Here is a 23,298-nt window from a genome sequence, read left to right on the forward strand (position 1 = left end):
GGATTAAAATATATCCTAATCACGTGATTGACCCCCAGTTTTGGCAATTCATTGCCAAAAGAAGCACTACACCGCCAACCGGTGACCCCGGTATAAAGTCTATAGTAATGAGCACTGCAAAAGGTGAGATCAGAACAGATGTTCGTTCACAAAATGACCATTATTATTAACTGACCGCAAGCAGAGATCTTGAAAAAATTGTGAAGAATTATTCTAAGTGGAGAATTGCTTAACTTTGAATTATACAAAGAAAAACCTTTATTTTTGGAATAATAAAACACCTTTAATAATCTGTTATATGACAACCTTTCAACTTCTTCTTATATTGCATAAATTATACTAATTGCTACAGTCAAGATATGAATTAAGCATCGCAGGAGGAGTTTTATTGTGACACTAAGGGAAAATAAAGCCCCCAAAAATCTGCAGCGTTTTTGGTGCCAGAGCGAAAAATAAAAGCATTGTTCTGCTATGCTTCTCATAAGTGCACTTCCACCCTCAGCCACTAGGTGGCAGGTTTGTGCCAAGAAATCCCCAAAACAAAGAAAGAATGTAAGTTTTGGCTGCTTATTCCTTCTCTACATTCACACCTTTTGCAGCTTTTGTCCTAAAGCTACAGCTGGCCATTAAATTCATCTAAAATGGTCAACAATTAATGCAAATCTATGTCTTTGGTCGGGAAATGTTAAATGCGGAGCATTTCAATGTAAAAGTTGACTGGGGTAAATTAAGATCATTTTATTTAAATGGGTTCCCCACTTTTACCTCCAACTGCACTACTAGGTCTCCTTTGGTTATTTGTAGGACAGAATATATATTGTTATGCTATCTCTCAAGCAGGCACCTCAATAGGCAAGATAATATATTAGTGTAGCACACCTTTAAAAGAAGACTTGCCACTTTCCATTAACCCCTTCACCCCCGGAGCTTTTTCCGTTTTTCCGTTTTCGTTTTTCGCTCCCCTCCTTCCCAGAGCCATAACTTTTTTATTTTTCCGTCAATTTGGCCATGTGAGGGCTTATTTTTTGCGGGACGAGTTGTACTTTTGAACGACATCATTGGTTTTAGCATGTCGTGTACTAGAAAACGGGAAAAAAATTCCAAGTGCAGTGAAATTGCAAAAAAAGTGCAATCCCACACTTGTTTTTTGCTTGCCTATTTTGCTAGGTTCACTAAATGCTAAAACTGACCTGCCATTATGATTCTCCAGGTCACTACGAGTTCATAGACACCTAACATGACTAGGTTATTTTTCACCTAAGTGGTGAAAAAAAATTCCAAACTTTGCAAAAAACAAAACAAAACAAAATTGCGCCATTTTCCGATACTCGTAGCGTCTCCATTTTTCGTGATCTGGGGTCAGGTGAGGGCTTATTTTTTGCGTGCCGAGCTGGCGTTTTTAATGATAGCATTTTGGTGTAGATACGTTCTTTTGATCGCCCGTTATTGCATTTTAATGCAATGTCGTGGCGACCAAAAAAACGTAAATCTGGCGTTTCGAATTTTTTTCTCATTACGCCATTTAGCGATCAGGTTAATGCTTTTTTTTTATTGATAGATCGGGCGATTCTGAACGCGGCGATACCAAATATGTGTAGGTTGGGGTTTTTTTTTATTGATTTATTTTGATTGGGGCGAAAGGGGGGTGATTTAAACTTTTATGTTTTTTTTATTTTTTTCTCATTTTTAAAAACTTTTTTTTTTTACTTTTGCCATGCTTCTATAGCCTCCATGGGAGGCTAGAAGCAGGCACAGCCCGATCGGCTCTGCTACATACCAGCGATCATCAGATCGCTGTTATGTAGCTAAAATGCAGGTGTGCTGTGAGCGCCGACCACAGGGGGGCGCTCACAGCCACCAGCAATCAGTAACCATAGAGGTCTCAAGGACCTCTATGGTTACAATGGAGGAGCATCGCCGACCCCCGATCATGTGACGGGGGTCGGCTATGCGCTCATATCCGGCCGCACGGCCGGATGCGGTAGTTAAATGCCGCTGTCTGCGTTTGACAGCGGCATTTAACTAGTTAATAGCGGCGGGTGATCGCGATTTCACCCGCCGCTATTGCGCGCACATGTCAGCTGTAAAAAACAGCTGACATGTCGCGACTTTGATGTGCGCTCACCGCCGGAGCGCACATCAAAGCGGGGGTCCCGACATGTGACGTACTATTCCGTCACATGTCGGGAAGGGGTTAATATGTTGTTTTTTTACCTGGTGTAAATGCAGCTGCTCTCCTGAATCCGGCGCTGTTTTTCTTTCGCTCCTGCGCCTTTCCGTTCCTGAGATATGACCTTTTCTTTCCTGTATATAAATCTAGTATTTTTTTAAACAATTGGGTGTGGTTCTAGAGTGCACACCCACGAAGAAGAGTATGACCACGCCCACTTGTAAAAATAGTACATAAAGGGAAGAAGAGGCCATATCTAAGGAACGGAGAGGCGCAGGAACAAAAGAGAAACATCGCCGGATTCAGGAGAACAGCGGCATGGCATTGACACCAGGTAATTAAAATTGGGCTAGGGAGGTAGTTTATTGCCGTAAATGCCACATTTGCCCCACAGGGAGTTTGGGTGAGGGTTGTTCTGGCCCCTGGGATGATTTACGGCATATCCTCAGGGTAATGGCGCAGTCAGACGTATAAATTGGACTGAGATCAGGCCGCAGTGCCCGGTCTGGCTGGTGGGTCTCCCGACCCCGAGTGTGCCAGCTTCATATATTTCATGCAGGTGTCAAGCTCAGGTCCGGAGAGCCGCCGGCCAGTCCGTGCATTGAGGTCCGATTTATATGATTATCTGAATGCGCCCTTTCTCCAGAATGCAGGTTCCCAAACCCTCTGCACTGATGACCACTTCCAGGTAGAGAATGAATGGAGAGAATGGTAACACCTAAAGAAATGAATGAAGAGGGCTGCAGACGTGCGAAGCCGCTTACTCTCTGGATGGGTTAAATGAATGTACTCATTTTTGGAATTGGATTCCATTAAACATTTGGCCCAGTTTCGCATTTACAGGCTTTTTATTTCTATGCACATTTAACGTTGGGGTGGTCTGTGGTCATAAGATCTCAGAAAAAGACAGATAAAAGAGTTAGAAACCGTCACAACAAGCTCATTGACAGAATCTCAGTTAACTCATTGCATCCCAGAGGCTGTAGAAGGTAAACGGTGCTACATTTTTAATGGAACCCAATAACTAAAATTATTTTTAACCCGAAATACAAGTATGTAGGTAAAAAATAAATGGTAAAAAAAAAATAAAATAAAAAAAAGAAAGAAATTGTGCCCAAAGATCGATAAGAGCCATACTTCTATTTTATAGCTACAGCTTCATTTTTGCCTATTAGCGGGCGGACCCCCATGAATGAGGCGTGGGCTGTACGGAGCTGTCAATCATCAGAGAGTGCGCGATCAGTGATCTGCGGTAAGTCGGGCATCTATTTGTCAGGTTACATCTGTCTCTTGATAAGCGCATCATAAACAGGCAGATTTATCTGTCTCGCTCAGATTGACGACGTCCCCGGCGAACGGTGCGGCACTCTATCTCCTAGATCAGCGGCGCGCCCTCCTTACACCACGCCGCGGCCTTATCTTGTAATCACTTATCTAGGAGAGGCTCAGGACACGAATCCGCTTTCCTGAAACAATTGTGATGAATGAGGGAGAGATATTGCAAATTGTAACCCGGCGACACTTAATAACAAAATGTCACATCGGGGAAATGATGCAGACGTCGCGGAGAACACTCAGCCCCCATTACGGTGTCATTGAGCCCGGGCTCCAGGCTGGACCCATTAGAATCTCATTACATCGCACGTCGTATACACACACGCCGCCGCTCTCCCTGGATCGCTGAGCCCAGGCCAAAATACTGCCAAAAAATAGCCAGCAATGGGCAAAAATCAGATTTATTTCTCCAATGCCCGGCTTCCTCCAGAACTGTCCGGATATTAGGGAATTTCCAGGGATATTCAGATCCGTGTGACCTCATAAGGGAAAAAGTTGTAGTTTCTTGCGTCAATTGGAAAAAATGTTGATTATGTTGCAAATCTTGCAGTTGCATTCTGCTTACTTCTAACAGCTGAAGGTTTGTTACAATTGCATCCGATGTCGATAATTCTCTGGGAGCTAAACAGTTGTATACATTTTAACAAACTATAAGGATAGGAGAGAGATTTGGGTTGAGCTCAGAGAGGATGATCTAGACCAGGGGTCTACAACCGGAGGCGAGCGAGACCCCTGTATCCTGCGGCTGCTTGCCAATCTCCACCATATCTGCAACCACAGAGGGCATTATTACTCGTTATGGGGGTACTTAGGGCGAATACTACTTGTTCAGGAGGCACTCAGGTAACTAATATTTTATAAGAGGTTGAGAGTACGACATTACTTGAGAATGGGGCACTTAATGCTCTTTCACTGCCCCTTAATAGTAATAGCATCATTATTATTTTATAAGCAGGCACTCAGGCCATTATTAGTTCAAAAGTGGGCACTCAGGCCATTACTTCTATGTAAGTGGATTCTTGGGGCATTATTATCTTATAAGAGGGTATTCAAGGAATAAGCCCTTTTTAGGTAGGCAAATGAAAGATTATTTAGTCTATATGGGTGCAGTCAGGCCATTACTATAAAGGTGAATATAAGGTGGCACTCGGGTCATTATTATTTTATAGGGTGGCACTCGGGCCATTATTATTTTATAGGGTGGCACTCGGGCCATTATTACTTTATAGGGTGGCACTCGGGCCATTATTACTTTATAGGGTGGCACTCAGGCCATTATTACTTTATTGGGTGGCACTCGGGCCATTATTACTTTATAGGGTGGCACTCGGGCCATTATTACTTTATAGGGTGGCACTCGGGCCATTATTACTTTATAGGGTGGCACTCAGGCCATTATTACTTTATTGGGTGGCACTCGGGCCATTATTACTTTATAGGGTGGCACTCGGGCCATTATTACTTTATTGGGTGGCACTCGGGCCATTATTACTTTATAGGGTGGCACTAGGGCCATTATTACTTTATTGGGTGGCACTCGGGCCATTATTACTTTATAGGCTGGCACTCGGGCCATTATTACTTTATAGGGTGGCACTCGGGCCATTATTACTTTATTGGGTGGCACTCGGGCCATTATTACTTTATAGGGTGGCACTCGGGCCATTATTACTTTATAGGGTGGCACTCGGGCCATTATTACTTTATAGGGTGGCACTCGGGCCATTATTACTTTATTGGGTGGCACTCGGGCCATTATTACTTTACAGGGTGGCACTCGGGCCATTATTACTTTATAGGGTGGCACTCGGGCCATTATTACTTTATAGGGTGGCACTCGGGCCATTATTACTTTATAGGGTGGCACTCGGGCCATTATTACTTTATAGGGTGGCACTCGGGCCATTATTACTTTATAGGGTGGCACTCGGGCCATTATTACTTTATAGGGTGGCACTCGGGCCATTATTACTTTATTGGGTGGCACTCGGGCCATTATTACTTTACAGGGTGGCACTCGGGCCATTATTACTTTATAGGGTGGCACTCGGGCCATTATTACTTTACAGGGTGGCACTCGGGCCATTATTACTTTATAGGGTGGCACTCGGGCCATTATTACTTTATTGGGTGGCACTCGGGCCATTATTACTTTATAGGGTGGCACTCGGGCCATTATTACTTTATAGGGTGGCACTCGGGCCATTATTACTTTATAGGGTGGCACTCGGGCCATTATTACTTTATAGGGTGGCACTCGGGCCATTATTACTTTATAGGGTGGCACTCGGGCCATTATTACTTTATAGGGTGGCACTCGGGCCATTATTACTTTATTGGGTGGCACTCGGGCCATTATTACTTTATAGGGTGGCACTCGGGCCATTATTACTTTATTGGGTGGCACTCGGGCCATTATTACTTTACAGGGTGGCACTCGGGCCATTATTACTTTATAGGGTGGCACTCGGGCCATTATTACTTTACAGGGTGGCACTCGGGCCATTATTACTTTATAGGGTGGCACTCGGGCCATTATTACTTTATTGGGTGGCACTCGGGCCATTATTACTTTATAGGGTGGCACTAGGGCCATTATTACTTTATTGGGTGGCACTCGGGCCATTATTACTTTATAGGCTGGCACTCGGGCCATTATTACTTTATAGGGTGGCACTCGGGCCATTATTACTTTATTGGGTGGCACTCGGGCCATTATTACTTTATAGGGTGGCACTCGGGCCATTATTACTTTATAGGGTGGCACTCGGGCCATTATTACTTTATAGGGTGGCACTCAGGCCATTATTACTTTATTGGGTGGCACTCGGGCCATTATTACTTTACAGGGTGGCACTCGGGCCATTATTACTTTATAGGGTGGCACTCGGGCCATTATTACTTTATAGGGTGGCACTCGGGCCATTATTACTTTATAGGGTGGCACTCGGGCCATTATTACTTTATAGGGTGGCACTCGGGCCATTATTACTTTATTGGGTGGCACTCGGGCCATTATTACTTTATTGGGTGGCACTCGGGCCATTATTACTTTACAGGGTGGCACTCGGGCCATTATTACTTTATAGGGTGGCACTCGGGCCATTATTACTTTACAGGGTGGCACTCGGGCCATTATTACTTTATAGGGTGGCACTCGGGCCATTATTACTTTATAGGGTGGCACTCGGGCCATTATTACTTTATAGGGTGGCACTCGGGCCATTATTACTTTATAGGGTGGCACTCGGGCCATTATTACTTTATAGGGTGGCACTCGGGCCATTATTACTTTATTGGGTGGCACTCGGGCCATTATTACTTTATAGGGTGGCACTCGGGCCATTATTACTTTATTGGGTGGCACTCGAGCCATTATTACTTTATAGGGTGGCACTCGGGCCATTATTACTTTATAGGGTGGCACTCGGGCCATTATTACTTTATTGGGTGGCACTTGGGCCATTATTACCTTATTGGGTGGCACACGGGCCATTACTACTTTATTGGGTGGCACACGGGCCATTACTACTTTATTGGGTGGCACTCGGGCCATTATTACTTTATTGGGTGGCACTTGGGCCATTATTACCTTATTGGGTGGCACACGGGCCATTACTACTTTACTGGGTGGCACTCGGGCCATTATTACTTTATTGGGTGGCACACGGGCCATTACTACTTTATTGGGTGGCACTCGGGCCATTACTACTTTATTGGGTGGCACTCGGGCCATTATTACTTTATTGGGTGGCACTCGGGCCATTATTACTTTATAGGGTGGCACTCGGGCCATTATTACTTTATAGGGTGGCACTCGGGCCATTATTACTTTATTGGGTGGCACTCGGGCCATTATTACTTTATAGGGTGGCACTCGGGCCATTATTACTTTATAGGGTGGCACTCGGGCCATTATTACTTTATTGGGTGGCACTTGGGCCATTATTACCTTATTGGGTGGCACACGGGCCATTACTACTTTATTGGGTGGCACACGGGCCATTACTACTTTATTGGGTGGCACTCGGGCCATTATTACTTTATTGGGTGGCACTTGGGCCATTATTACCTTATTGGGTGGCACACGGGCCATTACTACTTTATTGGGTGGCACACGGGCCATTAGTACTTTATTGGGTGGCACTCGGGCCATTATTACTTTATTGGGTGGCACTCGGGCCATTATTACTTTATAGGGTGGCACTCGGGCCATTATTACTTTATAGGGTGGCACTCGGGCCATTATTACTTTATAGGGTGGCACTCGGGCCATTATTACTTTATTGGGTGGCACTCGGGCCATTATTACTTTATAGGGTGGCACTCGGGCCATTATTACTTTATTGGGTGGCACTTGGGCCATTATTACCTTATTGGGTGGCACACGGGCCATTACTACTTTATTGGGTGGCACACGGGCCATTACTACTTTATTGGGTGGCACTCGGGCCATTATTACTTTATTGGGTGGCACTTGGGCCATTATTACCTTATTGGGTGGCACACGGGCCATTACTACTTTATTGGGTGGCACACGGGCCATTAGTACTTTATTGGGTGGCACTCGGGCCATTACTACTTTATTGGGTGGCACTCGGGCCATTATTACTTTATTGGGTGGCACTCGGGTCATTATTACTTTATAGGGTGGCACTCGGGCCATTATTACTTTATAGGGTGGCACTTGGGCCATTATTACTTCATTGGGTGGCACTCAGGCCATTATTACTTTATTTGGTTGCATGCGGGCCATTGCTACTTTATTGGGTGGCACACGGGCCATTACTACTTTATTGGGTGGCACTCGGGCCATTACTACTTTATTGGGTGGCATTCGGGCTATTATTACTCTATAAGGGAGACTCAAGAAAAGACCTTCAGAGGGGCACGCAGGCTCCATCTAATATTTCTTCCCATAGAATGGGACTCTTAAGTTATGAAAAGTCGTGGACCCCTGGTCTAGACTGTCAGATGTAGAAAATGCACTGATGGAATTTTTTTGTTTTCTCCAATGCTGTGCTTTGTGCATCTATGTATAAATCTAATCACAATGGAATTGGGCTTTAAGGGTTTCCCAGCTTCAGGGCGACGCACCAGGCTGCATAATAATGTAAGACAATCAATTATCGGAAAGAGAAAATATAACAACGGTATATAACAAATATCAGCGAGAGCCTCCTCCCCGGGTCACAGTAAGTCCCCAGCGCCTCCTACATAGGACCATACCCCTCCCAATCATCAATATCTGCAAATGAAAGTTGTAAGGAGATGAACAAATGAGAGATTTCCACAGTTTGAGGCCTAATAGAGTGTCTGCAAGCAGGCAACCGCTATCTGCTGGTCTTAAGGTACCGTCACACTAGGCGATATCGCCAGCAATCCGTGACGTTGCAGCGACCTGGATGGCGATATCGCTGTATTTGACACGCAGCAGCGATCTGGATCCCGCTGTGAAATTGCTGGTCGCTGCTAGAAGGTCTGCACATTATTTGGTCGCTAGGTCGCCGTGTATCGCCGTGTTTGACAGCAAAAGCGACGATACCAGCGATATTTTACACTGGTAACCAGGGTAAACATCGGGTTACTAAGCGCAGGGCCGCGCTTAGTAACCCGATGTTTACCCTGGTTACCAGCGTAAAAGTTAAAAAAACAAACACTACATACTCACCTGCGCGTCCCCCAGCCTCTGCTTCCTGACACTAAAGCGCCGGCCCTAAACTGAAAGTGAAAGCAACAGCGGTGACGTCACCGCTGTGCTGTTAGGGCCGGAGCTCAGTCAGCGTCAGGAAGCAGAGGCTGGGGGACGCGCAGGTGAGCATGTACAGTACTGTTTGTTTTTTTAACTTTTACGCTGGTAACCAGGGTAAACATCGGGTTACTAAGCGCGGCCCTGCGCTTAGCAACCCGATGTTTACCCTGGTTACCCGGGGACCTCGGCATCGCTGGTCGCTGGAGAGCGGTCTGTGTGACAGCTCTCCAGCGACCACACAGCGACGCTGCAGCGATCGGCATTGCTGTCGCTATCGCTGCAGCGTCGCTTAGTGTGACGGTACCTTAATGTTGTAGGACAAGAGAAAGTAGTAGGAACTGCATCAGCCGGAACTCTAAGGCAAAGAACATGGTTCTTGAGGGGAAGAGACTGGAGTAGACACCAGGTCAGGTGACACCTGCGGTGCAGTTAATTAGAAAAGGCAGAGAGGAGGAGGAATCGGCTCCTGTAGCAGGACGGACGTGCAGTGCAGCGGACATAGCTTGGCTACGTTCACATTTGCGTTGTTGGGTGCAGCGTCGTCAACGCATACCGACGCATGCGTCATGCGCCCCTATCTTTAACATGGGGGGCGCATGGACATGCGCCGGTATGCGTTGTACTGCGTTTTACGACGCATGCGTCATATAGACGCACAAGACAGGGCGCAGGGGACGTTACTTGTAGCGTTTTCCCTGTTCCGAAAGTCCCGATCTGTAGGATCTTATGACAACGCATGCGTCGTAAAACGCTGCGTTGTGTACATGCGTTGTTGGTTGCGTCGCCGCCGCTGCGCCCAACAACGCAAATGTGAACCTAGCTAGACGCCATTAGGAGTAACCAGATCTGACTGAGGAACCGAATGAAGAACTGAGTGAACAGACAGGAGCCGAGTGCTCAGAGCCAGGGCAGAGGGAGATCACTAGGCCGCAGGAGGGAGACATTTGTGTGAGCTGTAACTTCCGGCATGGATGTAGGGTTAAAAGGGGACTAGGGCCGTGCTTCAGGGGGCTATGGCGGCCAGCGCAACAGGTGTGATTAATCAAAGGGACTGATTGATAAGGGACTAATGGCGTAGTATGATTCGTATTGCCTAAGACAGTGACGTTCCCAATAGTACTGTGATGCACTTCTGGTCGAGGTATTCTGCCCTAAACATCCCTGACGATAATTATGGTTCACTTGTATAAACAGAACACTAGTGCGTTAACAGAATTGTGTTAATACTCGGTATAGCCGAAGTGTTGTATTCTCGCTGTATAATAATTTACTGTATTTCCACTGTTTGCTTTACCCTTTTATATTGTGCTACTGGCATCACATACATCCGTGTTAATCACATAAATATCTGTTGGTTAAGTTACTATTGCGTCCTCGTTCTCTGCGCTGTTGCATCCACGTGATTGTTTACAGAGTCATCACGTGCCGTCATCGAGTGCCAATTAGCTTGTGATATTGCTGGTGGGCACGTGTAGCAGGTAAATAGTGGGGACCCTCAGGTTCAGGAGGCAGAAATGAAAAACTGACTTTCTCTCCATAATGGTTTATCTGGTCTGATAGAACAAGCGCTGAGAATGTGACGTCATCCTAAGATACAAAAATGCGGCAAACTACAGATCTACACTTCCCTACAATGACATCGCAACACCAAGAAGGAAAATTGGTGGAAAGATGGAAGTCACCGGGTGGAGATGCTACTGATCTGAAATTGAAAAAATGGAAACTACATTTTCAGAACATCTGGATTTGTTCAGTCTGGAGTATGAGCCACGTGCAGAAATCCCGGCACTTCCAGCCTCGGCTACTATCAGTGGGGTTATTAATAGTCGTCTGAGGAAGGTTCTGACGCTAAATGCACTTGGGCAAATCATCAAGATCCGCTGCTGGCAGCTCCTGTGTAATCACCGACCAATGATGTCCCCAATGTGCTCGATGGGAGACAAGATCGGAGACGTTGTAGCCATGGGAGCACATTTGGGCCACTCAGGTGGCTCACAGTAGCATGAGCTCCTGGGACACTTTGGAGAAATGGTCACACCACTGGTTCCACCACCAAATCAGTGTAACGTTGAGATGTTCATGCACCTGGAATGAAGACGACTAGAGGTGTCCGACTACTGCACATTACGCCACCCTGCACCATACTCCCAGTAGGAGTACCGGTGTGATGTTTCCTCTTGAAGGCCGCTTCATGGCGTTGCCAACATGGTCTCCAGCATGTAGTGATCCATTCTGTACTGCAAGTGAAATTAGACATCACAGATCAAGACTGAGATATTAAACAGTGTCTACACCAGTGTTCCCCCAACTCTGGTCCTCAAGAGCCACCAACAGGTCATGTATTCAGGATTTCCTTAGTATTGCACAGATGACTGAATGCTTGCCTGTCCAGGTGATGCAATTATCACCTGTGCAATACTAAGGAAATCCTGAAAACATGACCTGTTGGTGGCTCTTGAGGACCGGAGTTGGGGAACACTGATCTACACAAACCATCAGAAGGTGTGTGCATGACATTGGGCTACGAACCGGACGTCCAGCTACAGGTGACCACGGTCCTCACGTCACTGCACTCAAAAGCGGTCATGGTGCAGAGCAAGACGACAGTTGAGAGTCGAATGGAGGTCTGTTATTTTCAGCCCCACTTTTGTCTTTGACTCAATAGATTGGTCTGAAGACGACATGGGCAACGCCATAAAGAGGACTTCATGAGGGAGCATGAAAGTGCCCAAGGAGCCATTTTACTACACAACAACCCCAGATCTCACCTTGCTCGTACTACTGTGATCCTCCTGCGTGGCCTAAACCAGCTCCCATGGCCGCAGCATCTCCAGACTTGTCTTCCATCTAGCACATCGGGGACGTCACCGGTCGGTGATTAGTCAGGAGCTGCCAGCAGAGGATCTTGATTTGCCCGAGTGCATTCAGTGGCAGAACGTTCCTCAGATGACCATTAATAACCTCACTGATAGCAGCCGAGGCTGGAAGTGCCGGGATTTCTGCATGTGGCTCATACTCCAGACTGAAGAAATTGAGAGGTTGAAAATTTTGTTCCCATTTTCCCAGACCAGTAACGTCTCCATCCTGGGATTTCTAGAATTCCACAACTTTCCCTTCTTGATGTTGCAACTTCAATGTCTATCTACCCATTATCTATTCCTTATCTATCCAAAATCTAACGAATTTTAAGGGCCACACAAAAAAATTAGGGCTAATATTTCTTGCTATTTTTCTTTGCAGCTGCTGCTCGGTACGTGCTGCCGCCGCCGCAGGGTGTGCGATGGTGTATAATGTGTGAACGCGGCGAGAAGGCATCAATACATCTCAGCTACTAACATCGCTCATTCTTAATGCCTCCGCTTCTTGCAAATCCCTAAAGAAATCTCCCGGCCGCGTTACCATGGCAACAGAACCATACCCCCCCCCCAATCTTTCAAGTTGAGCTAGAGTAAAAAGTCACTCCTTAATACATCCTCGATCTCCTGGATCGTCCTCATCTCGGGCGCGAGGCAGAGACGTCGATCAATATTCTACATCCACACCGCATATACAATGTTACTTCCAGATCAAAGCACCGCTCCTCCTGCACATACTGAATAATTAAAATGGGAAAACATCTTAAAAAAAAAATCGTTTGTTCTCACAATGAAAAGGATTTTTTTTTTTCCCTCCACCGGCTTCAATGTAATATATGACTAATGCTTCAGAACAGACGCCTCCATCAACATAATGGAGAAGCTTGATTAATTATCAACGGATCACATTTAAAGAGTAATCGTCATTTTAATTTCCCCCCCCCCCCATAAATCAATAGTAAACAAAAAAATAATCAACTTTGTAATATATCTTATCAGAGAAATCTGCTTCTTTCTCCTCCTGGTAGTGATCATTCATTCTCAATGAATGGGTTAAATCTGCGTTCAGTGACGACAGATTTCTATATTACGGAGATAGGAGATGACGGTTGGTGCTCATAATATTCTATGAATAGAGGAGGAGCTAGATTGACTCATTTCAGGAGAACTTGCAGCAGAATATGTTCATAGAACTTTATAAGCAACAATTGTGTGTAAAATCACCTATCTCAGTAATAGCAAAATCTGTTTTCACTGGAGACAGATTTTACTGGTGAATTGAGAATTTTCAGAATGAAAGATCAGTTCAGGAGGAGAAAGAAGATTTCTCTGATAAAATATATTACAAAGTTGCTTGTGAACTATTGATTTATGAAAACTATGGTTACTCTCTAAACATTACTGAGATAGGAGATGGCATTTGGTGCTTATAACATTCTATGGAGAGGGGAGGAGGTGACAGATGCAGACACAGACATTCTGCTGCAAGTGCTCCAGTTATACTCAGTTTTCATAGACTGGATTAGGGACTAAGTGAAGGTGGGGGGTTCCGTTTAGGACCCTCATCTCTTGACTTAAGTGCAGAGCGGTGAAAAAGAACGTCTCCCTCTCAGGAGGACCCGTCCTGCATTACACGACAGCCCAGTCATGTGGATGCACACTATGTAATACCTTCTATCCCCTCTAGTGGCACTGCAGGAAAATTGACCATTTAAAGGGGTTGTCCGGGACGTTATCATTCATGGCCTATCCTTAGGATAGGTCAGTCTGATTGTGGAGGTGCGACACTCGGCATCCCCACCGATTAGCTGTTTCCAGTGTTGACCAGAACCAGTTCCGTTGATGGAATAGTGACTGCGGCTGGGTACGGCACATCAACCCCCTATTGATTTGAATTAAACCCTTTTAGAAGTTAGAAACAAGGGATGGTGGTGGGGAAACCACTTTTATGCCCATCAACATCCCCTCACGACACAAGTTATCATTGTAGCCGGGGGCTTACTGAAGGCCCACCAGTCTGCTGTGTTGGTACACTCATAAGAAGCCCATGACATTGGTGTTGCAGTGTATTACATAATTATCAAAGCATTGCAGTATTTTTTTATAAGCAATAAAGAGATCAGAAGTTAAAGTCCCTTATATAAACATTAAAAATACTTTTAAAAAATATGAAAAAAACCCACAACAAATATATAAGTTTAAAGCACCCCTCTTTCTTAAATGTAAAGAGCAAAATGATAAAAAAAATACCATAGAACTTCTTGAAAATCTAATATAATGCGATTCAGAGTAGATGGGATGGGGCATGACACAAAAATCTAGGGGTCAATCTTTATCCCATGCTTTGACCCCTTCTCTATATTAGATTCACTTTATAGAACTGCTTTATGGGAAATCTTACAGTTTAAAGAAGATCAAAAGAATTCAGTTTTCTCCTTCGCCTCATTGGGGGACACAGACCGTGGTGTATGCTGCTGCCACTAGGAGGCTGACACTAAGTGATACAAAGAAAGTTAGCTCCTCCCCTGCAGTATACACCCTCCTGCTGGCTCTCAGCTCCTCCCCTGCAGTATACACCCTCCTGCTGGCTCTCAGCTCCTCCCCTGCAGTATACACCCTCCTGCTGGCTCTCAGCTCCTCCCCTGCAGTATACACCCTCCTGCTGGCTCTCAGCTCCTCCCCTGCAGTATACACCCTCCTGCTGGCTCCCAGCTCCTCCCCTGCAGTATACACCCTCCTGCTGGCTCTCAGCTCCTCCCCTGCAGTATACACCCTCCTGCTGGCTCTCAGCTCCTCCCCTGCAGTATACACCCTCCTGCTGGCTCTCAGCTCCTCCCCTGCAGTATACACCCTCCTGCTGGCTCTCAGCTCCTCCCCTGCAGTATACACCCTCCTGCTGGCTCCCAGCTCCTCCCCTGCAGTATACACCCTCCTGCTGGCTCCCAGCTCCTCCCCTGCAGTATACACCCTCCTGCTGGCTCCCAGCTCCTCCCCTGCAGTATACACCCTCCTGCTGGCTCTCAGCTCCTCCCCTGCAGTATACACCCTCCTGCTGGCTCCCAGCTCCTCCCCTGCAGTATACACCCTCCTGCTGGCTCCCAGCTCCTCCCCTGCAGTATACACCCTCCTGCTGGCTCTCAGCTCCTCCCCTGCAGTATACACCCTCCTGCTGGCTCCCAGCTCCTCCCCTGCAGTATACACCCTCCTGCTGGCTCTCAGCTCCTCCCCTGCAGTATACAGCCTCCTGCTGGCTCTCAGCTCCTCCCCTGCAGTATACACCCTCCTGCTGGCTCTCAGCTCCTCCCCTGCAGTATACACCCTCCTGCTGGCTCTCAGCTCCTCCCCTGCAGTATACACCCTCCTGCTGGCTCCCAGCTCCTCCCCTGCAGTATACACCCTCCTGCTGGCTCCCAGCTCCTCCCCTGCAGTATACACCCTCCTGCTGGCTCCCAGCTCCTCCCCTGCAGTATACACCCTCCTGCTGGCTCTCAGCTCCTCCCCTGCAGTATACACCCTCCTGCTGGCTCCCAGCTCCTCCCCTGCAGTATACACCCTCCTGCTGGCTCCCAGCTCCTCCCCTGCAGTATACACCCTCCTGCTGGCTCTCAGCTCCTCCCCTGCAGTATACACCCTCCTGCTGGCTCTCAGAGAACCAGTTCTTGCTTAGTGTCCGTAAGAGGCACTTGGGTCTGGTTCAGACCCCAACGTTTTTATTTTATTTTTTACTTTTCTGTAAATTTTTATTTTTTAATTAACGGAGTGAAGGGGGCGACGGTTCCTTTCAAGGTTCCGATCTCCCCCGAATCATCAACAGGCGAGCACGGCGAGTATACCTCCCCGTACCCTCTCCTGCGACGTGGGAAGCCATGCCTGAGTTCACTTCAGGGGCGACGGTTCCTTTCATGGTCCTGATCTTCCCACACCAGCAACAGGCGACCACATGTAGTGTCGCCTCCATGTATCCTCTCCTGGAGCCAGGCCTAATGCTGGACAACTGGCCCTGTCCACCCGAGGGCTGAACTCCGTGGATGTACAGAGGCCCCTCTATGGCGTCCGAGCAGCCCCCACTGTCCCACCACTGTGAAAGCGGATGGCACAAGGAGGCAGACGGTTCCTCTCCACCTCCCTAACAAAGGGATGGTCGATTGAGGTTTATCTCTGCACTGTCCACGCTGCACAGAACAGCGCTGAAACCCACATCCGCGGCGGCTCCATGCCGGGACGCGCATCAATGGTGAGTGGATCCATCTTCAGAGGGATATCCTCATGCTGACAGGCAGCCTCAGCCACTTTCCTGTGGCCCACCTCTCTGAGGTAACGCTCTGGCCGGCTGCAAAAATTTAGCCCCTGGCTTCGGCCGATGTGTAGGCCGCATCCCGGAAGTCTCGCCTGGAACGTCCCGCTGGTGTCGCCCGCCGGCTACAGAAATTTAGGCCCCGGCTTGGGCCTATTCAACATCGTGTCTGTGGCTCCGCCCCCCGAATTGGCGCTTCTCGCTCTCTGCGAGATTTTATCAACTCTGCAACTCCCGGTGGCCATCTTGGTCCACCCGGCCGGCTCACACTGGGGCGACGTTTTTTTTGCATTAAAGGGGCACATCCACTTTACATCAGTAACGACCAGTATTCCCTGGTCTTAAAGGCACACGACCAGTAGTCCCTGGTCTTAAAGGCACATGACAGTATTCCCTGGTCTTAAAGGCACATGACAGTATTCCCTGGTCTTAAAGCCGCATGACCAGTATTCCCTGGTCTTAAAGGCGAATGACCAGTTTTCCCTGGTCTTAAAGGCGCATGACCAATATTCTCTGTTCTTAAAGGCACATGACCAGTATTCCCTGGTCTTTAAAGGCGCATGACCAGTATTCCCTGGTCTTAAAGGCGCATGACCAATATTCTCTGTTCTTAAAGGCGCATGACCAGTATTCCCTGGTCTTTAAAGGCGCATGACCAGTATTCCCTGGTCTTAAAGACGCATGACCAGTATTCCCTGGCCTTAAGGGCGCATGATCAATCCAAGGAGCCCTCCACCGCCAACCCCAGCTTATCCTCTAGTTTCCCTCAGTGGACTTCGTCACTTACCGCAATCCATGGTTCTCTGACCAAGAGATTGAATCCCTTCGTGTACTCTATGTGGCTCGGAGTGCTCGCAGGACCGATATACATGGTCCCTATCCTACATGGGAGCCGTCAGCTAGCAGGGGCCGCAAGTATTCTAGAAACGTACAGGTGTCTAGAAACATACAGGCATCTAGAAAACGGAAGTTTTCATTTCCTGCTCCCTCACCAATGATTTGATGACAACAAGTCTCTGAATGGATTGGATATTGCCTGAAATTGCCAGAGCTTCAGAGAAGAGTAACCAATTACATTGACGAAGACTCTGGTTCTGCTCTAGACTACGCAGTGTCCTTCAGAAGGAGACTAAACTCCCTCGTAGAGCATTTGCCATTCAGTTCGGATAAGCGATTCACTGGACAGAAGCCTCTACGTGTGATGCCATGCCTGGCCTGATTTTTAAGGGCGACGAGTCCTTTAACCCCTTCATGACCCAGCCTATTTTGGCCTTAATGACCTTGCCGTTTTTTGCAATTCTGACCAGTGTCCCTTTATGAGGTAATAACTCGGGAACGCTTCAACGGATTGTAGCGATTCTGAGATTGTTTTTTCGTGACATATTGGGCTTCATGTTAGTGGTAAATTTAGGTCGATAATTTCTGCGTTTATTTGTGAAAAAAATGGAAATTTGGCGAAAATTTTGAAAATTTTGCAATTTTCACATTTTGAATTTTCATTGTTAAACCAGAGAGTTATGTGACACAAAATAGTTAATAAATAACATTTACCACATGTTTACTTTACATCAGCACAATTTTGGAAACAACATTTTTTTTTGCTAGGAAGTTATAAGGGTTAAAATTTGACCAGTGATTTCTCATTTTTACAACAAAATTTACAAAACCATTTTTTTTAGGGACCACCTCACATTTGAAGTCAATTTGAGGGTTCTATATGGCTGAAAATACCCAAAAGTGACACCATTCTAAAAACTGCACCCCTCAAGGTGCTCAAAACCACATTCAAGAAGTTTATTAACCCTTCAGGTGTTTCACAGCAGCAGAAGCAACATGGAAGGAAAAAATGAACATTTAACTTTTTAGTCACAAAAATGATCTTTTAGCAACAATTTTTTTATTTTCCCAAGGGTAAAAGGAGAAACTGGACCACGAACGTTGTTGTCCAATTTGTTCTGAGTACGCTGATACCTCATATGTGGGGGTAAACCACTGTTTGGGCGCACGGCAGAACTCGGAAGGGAAGGAGCGCCATTTGACTTTTTGAATGAAAAATTGGCTCCAATCTTTAGCGGACACCATGTCGCGTTTGGAGAGCCCCCGTGTGCCTAAACATTGGAGCTCCCCCACAAGTGACCCCATTTTGTAAACTAGACCCCCCAAGGAACTTATCTAGAAGCATAGTGAGCACTTTAAACCCCCAGGTGCTTCACAAATTGATCCGTAAAAATGAAAAAGTACTTTTTTTTCACAAAAAAAATATTTTAGCCTCAATTTTTTAATTTTCACATGGGCAACAGGATAAAATGGATCCTAAAATTTGTTGGGCAATTTCTCCTGAGTACACTGATACCTCACATGTGGGGGTAAACCACTGTTTGGGCACATGGTAAGTCTCGGAAGGGAAGGAGCGCAATTTGACTTTTTGAATGAAAAATTATCTCCATCGTTAGCGGACACCATGTCGCGTTTGGAGAGCCCCTGTGTGACTAAACATTGGAGCTTCCCCACAAGTGACCCCATTTTGGAAAGGAGACCCCCCAAGGAACTTATCTAGATGCATAGTGAGCACTTTAAACCCTCAGGTGCTTCACAAATTGATCCGTAAAAATGAAAAAGTACTTTTTTTTCACAAAAAAATTCTTTTAGCCTCAATTTTTTAATTTTCACATGGGCAACAGGATAAAATGGATCCTAAAATTTGTTGGGCAATTTCTCCTGAGTACGCCGATACCTCATATGTGGGGGTAAACCACTGTTTGGGCGCATGGCAAGGCTCGGAAGGGAAGGCGCGCCATTTGACTTTTTGAATGGAAAAGTAGCTCCAATCGTTAGCGGACACCATGTCGCGTTTGGAGAGCCCCTGTGTGCCTAAACATTGGAGCTCCCCCACAAGTGACCCCATTTTGGAAACTAGACCCCCCAAGGAACTTATCTAGATGCATAGTGAGCACTTTAAACCAACAAGTGCTTCACAGAAGTTTATAACGCAGAGCCGTGAAAATAAAAAATAATTTTTCTTTCCTCAAAAATGATTTTTAGCCCAGAATTTTTTATTTTCCCAAGGGTAACAGGAGAAATTGGACCCCAAATGTTGTTGTCCAGTTTGTCCTGAGTACGATGATACCCCATATGTGGGGGTAAACCACTGTTTGGGTGCACGGCAGGGCTTGGAAGGGAAGGCACGCCATTTGGCTTTTTGAATGGAAAATTAGCTCCAATCATTAGCGGACACCATGTCGCGTTTGGAGAGCCCCTGTGTGCCTAAACATTGGAGCTTCCCCATAAGTGACCCCATTTTGGAAACTAGACCTCCCAAGGAACTAATCTAGATGTGTGGTGAGCACTTTGAACCCCCAAGTGCTTCACAGAAGTTTATAACGCAGAGCCATGAAAATAAAAAATATTTTTTCTTTTCTCAAAAAATTTTTTTTAGCCCTGAATTTTTTATTTTCCCAAGGGTAACAGGGGAAATTTGACCCCAATAGTTGTTGTCCAGTTTCTCCTGAGTACGCTGATACCCCATATGTGGGGGTAAACCACTGCTTGGGCACACGTCGGGGTTCAGAAGGGAAGTAGTGACGTTTTGAAATGCAGACTTTGATGGAATGCTCTGCGGGCATCACGTTGCGTTTGCAGAGCCCCTGATGTGCCTAAACAGTAGAAACCCCCCACAAGTGACCCCATTTTGGAAACTAAACCCCCAAGGGAACTTATCTAGATGTGTGGTGAGCACTTTGAACCTCTAAGTGCTTCACAGAAGTTTATAACGCAGAGCCGTGAAAATAATAAATACGTTTTCTTTCCTCAAAAAAATTTTTTTAGCCCTGATTTTTTTTATTTTCCCAAGGGTAACAGGAGAAATTTGACCCCAAGATTTGTTGTCCAGTTTCTCCTGAGTATGCTGATACCCCATATGTGGGGGTAAACCACTGTTTGGGCACATGCCGGGGCTTGGAAGTGAAGTAGTGATGTTTTGAAATGCAGACTTTGATGGAATGCTCTGCGGGCATCACGTTGCGTTTGCAGAGCCCCTGATGTGCCTAAACAGTAGAAACCCCCCACAAGTGACCCCATTTTGGAAACTAAACCCCCAAGGGAACTTATCTAGATGTGTGGTGAGCACTTTGAACCTCTAAGTGCTTCACAGAAGTTTATAACGCAGAGCCGTGAAAATAATAAATACGTTTTCTTTCCTCAAAAAAATTTTTTTAGCCCTGATTTTTTTTTATTTTCCCAAGGGTAACAGGAGAAATTTGACCCCAAGATTTGTTGTCCAGTTTCTCCTGAGTATGCTGATACCCCATATGTGGGGGTAAACCACTGTTTGGGCACATGCCGGGGCTTGGAAGTGAAGTAGTGATGTTTTGAAATGCAGACTTTGATGGAATGCTCTGCGGGCATCACGTTGCGTTTGCAGAGCCCCTGATGTGCCTAAACAGTAGAAACCCCCCACAAGTGACCCCATTTTGGAAACTAAACCCCCAAGGGAACTTATCTAGATGTGTGGTGAGCACTTTGAACCTCTAAGTGCTTCACAGAAGTTTATAACGCAGAGCCGTGAAAATAATAAATACGTTTTCTTTCCTCAAAAAAATTTTTTTAGCCCTGATTTTTTTTATTTTCCCAAGGGTAACAGGAGAAATTTGACCCCAAGAGTTGTTGTCCAGTTTCTCCTGAGTACGGTGATACCCCATATGTGGGGGTAAAGCACTGTTTGGGCACATGCCGGAGCTCGGAAGTGAAGTAGTGACGTTTTGAAATGCAGACTTTGATGGAATGCTCTGCGGGCATCACGTTGCGTTTGCAGAGCCCCTGATGTGCCTAAACAGTAGAAACTCCCCACAAGTGACCCCATTTTGGAAACTAAACCCCCAAGGGAACTTATCTAGATGTGTGGTTAGCACTTTGAACCCCCAAGTGCTTCACAGAAGTTTATAACGCAGAGCCGTGAAAATAAAAAATCATTTTTCTTTCCTCAAAAATAATTTTTTAGCCCGCAATTTTTTATTTTCCCAAGGGTTACAGGAGAAATTGGACCCCAACAGTTGTTGATCAGTTTCTCCTGAGTACGCTGGTACCCCATATGTGGGGGTAAAGCACTGTTTGGGCACACGTCGGGGCTCGGAAGGGAGAGAGCACCATTTTACTTTTTCAACGCAAGATTGGCTGGAATCAATGGTGGCGCCGTGTCGCGTTTGGAGACCCCCTGATGTGCCTAAAAAGTGGAAACCCCTCAATTCTAACTCCAACACTAACCCCAACACACCCCTAACTCTAATCCCAACCCTAACCACAACCCTAACCCCAACACACCCCTAACCCTAGTCTTACCCCTAATTCCAACCCTAAGGCTATGTGCTCACGTTGCGGATTTGTGTGGATTTTTCCGCAGTTTTTGAAAAATCTGCAGGTAAAACGCACTGCGCTTTACCTGCGGATTTACCGCGGATTTCCAGTGTTTTTTGTGTGGATTTCACTTGCGGATTCCTATTATGGAGCAGGTGTAAAACGCTGCGGAATTGCACAAAGAATTGACATGCTGCGGAAAATACAACGCAGCGTTTCCGCGTTGTATTTTCCGCACCATGGGCACAGCGGATTTGGTTTTCCATAGGTTTACGTGGTACTGTAAACGTGATGGAAAACTGATACGAATCCGCAGCGACCAATCCGCTGCGGATCCGCAGCCAAATCCGCACCGTGTGCACATAGCCTAATTCTAACCCTAATTCTAACCCTAAGTGCAACCCTAGCCCTAAGTGCAACCCTAGCCCTAAGTGCAACCCTAAGTGCAACCCTAGCCCTAAGTGCAACCCTAAGTGCAACCCTAAGTGCAACCCTAAGTGCAACCCTAGCCCTAAGTGCAACCCTAGCCCTAAGTGCAACCCTAAGTGCAACCCTAAGTGCAACCCTAAGTGCAACCCTAGCCCTAAGTGCAACCCTAAGTGCAACCCTAAGTGCAACCCTAAGTGCAACCCTAAGTGCAACCCTAGCCCTAAGTGCAACCCTAAGTGCAACCCTAAGTGCAACCCTAAGTGCAACCCTAGCCCTAAGTGCAACCCTAAGTGCAACCCTAAGTGCAACCCTAGCCCTAAGTGCAACCCTAAGTGCAACCCTAAGTGCAACCCTAAGTGCAACCCTAGCCCTAAGTGCAACCCTAAGTGCAACCCTAAGTGCAACCCTAAGTGCAACCCTAGCCCTAAGTGCAACCCTAAGTGCAACCCTAAGTGCAACCCTAAGTGCAACCCTAAGTGCAACCCTAGCCCTAAGTGCAACCCTAAGTGCAACCCTAAGTGCAACCCTAGCCCTAAGTGCAACCCTAAGTGCAACCCTACCCCTAACCCTACCCCTAACCCTAACCCTAACCCTAATGGAAAAACTAAAATAATTATATTTTCTGTATTTTATTATTATCCCTACCTATGGGGGTGATAAAGGGGGTGATTTATTTACTATTTTTTTTATTTTGATCGCTGTGATAGAACTTATCACAGCGACCAAAATGTGCAGGAACGAATCTGCCGGCTGTCAGATTCGGCGGGCGTACTGCTCATGCGCCCGCCATTTTCCAAGATGGCGGCGCCCATGAAGCAGACGGCCGGACACCGGGAGGGACATCGGAGCTAGGTAAGTATGGGGGGGTGGGACCGGAACACGGGGGGGGGGATCGGAGGACCTGGGGAGCGGACAGGAGGACCGGGGGAGCCGACAGGAGGGAGGAGGGGAGCGGAACGGACATCGGGGCAAAAAGGACGACTGGGGGGGCGATCGGTGGGCTGGGGTGGGGGCAGATCGGGGTCTCCAGCCATGGCAGATGCTATTGCAGCATCGGCCATGGCTGGATTGTAATATTTCACCATTTTCATAGGTGAAATATTACAAATCGCTC

General features: G+C 46.6%; 1 protein-coding gene and 1 long non-coding RNA gene across 4 annotated transcripts in view; one reads left to right on the forward strand and one right to left on the reverse strand.

Annotated features, from left to right (window-relative positions):
- Positions 1–23,298, reverse strand: part of GAS2 (growth arrest specific 2) — a 127,607-nt gene that overhangs the window by 19,418 nt on the left and 84,891 nt on the right. The gene's annotated exons all lie outside the window — the stretch shown is intronic.
- Positions 9,246–12,674, forward strand: LOC143806528 (uncharacterized). The gene is made up of 2 exons (XR_013221494.1): positions 9,246–9,319; positions 12,498–12,674. It is a non-coding gene; the product is annotated as an uncharacterized LOC143806528 (long non-coding RNA).

The sequence above is a fragment of the Ranitomeya variabilis genome, chromosome 2 (assembly GCF_051348905.1).
Source record: "Ranitomeya variabilis isolate aRanVar5 chromosome 2, aRanVar5.hap1, whole genome shotgun sequence".
NCBI lineage: Eukaryota > Metazoa > Chordata > Amphibia > Anura > Dendrobatidae > Ranitomeya > Ranitomeya variabilis.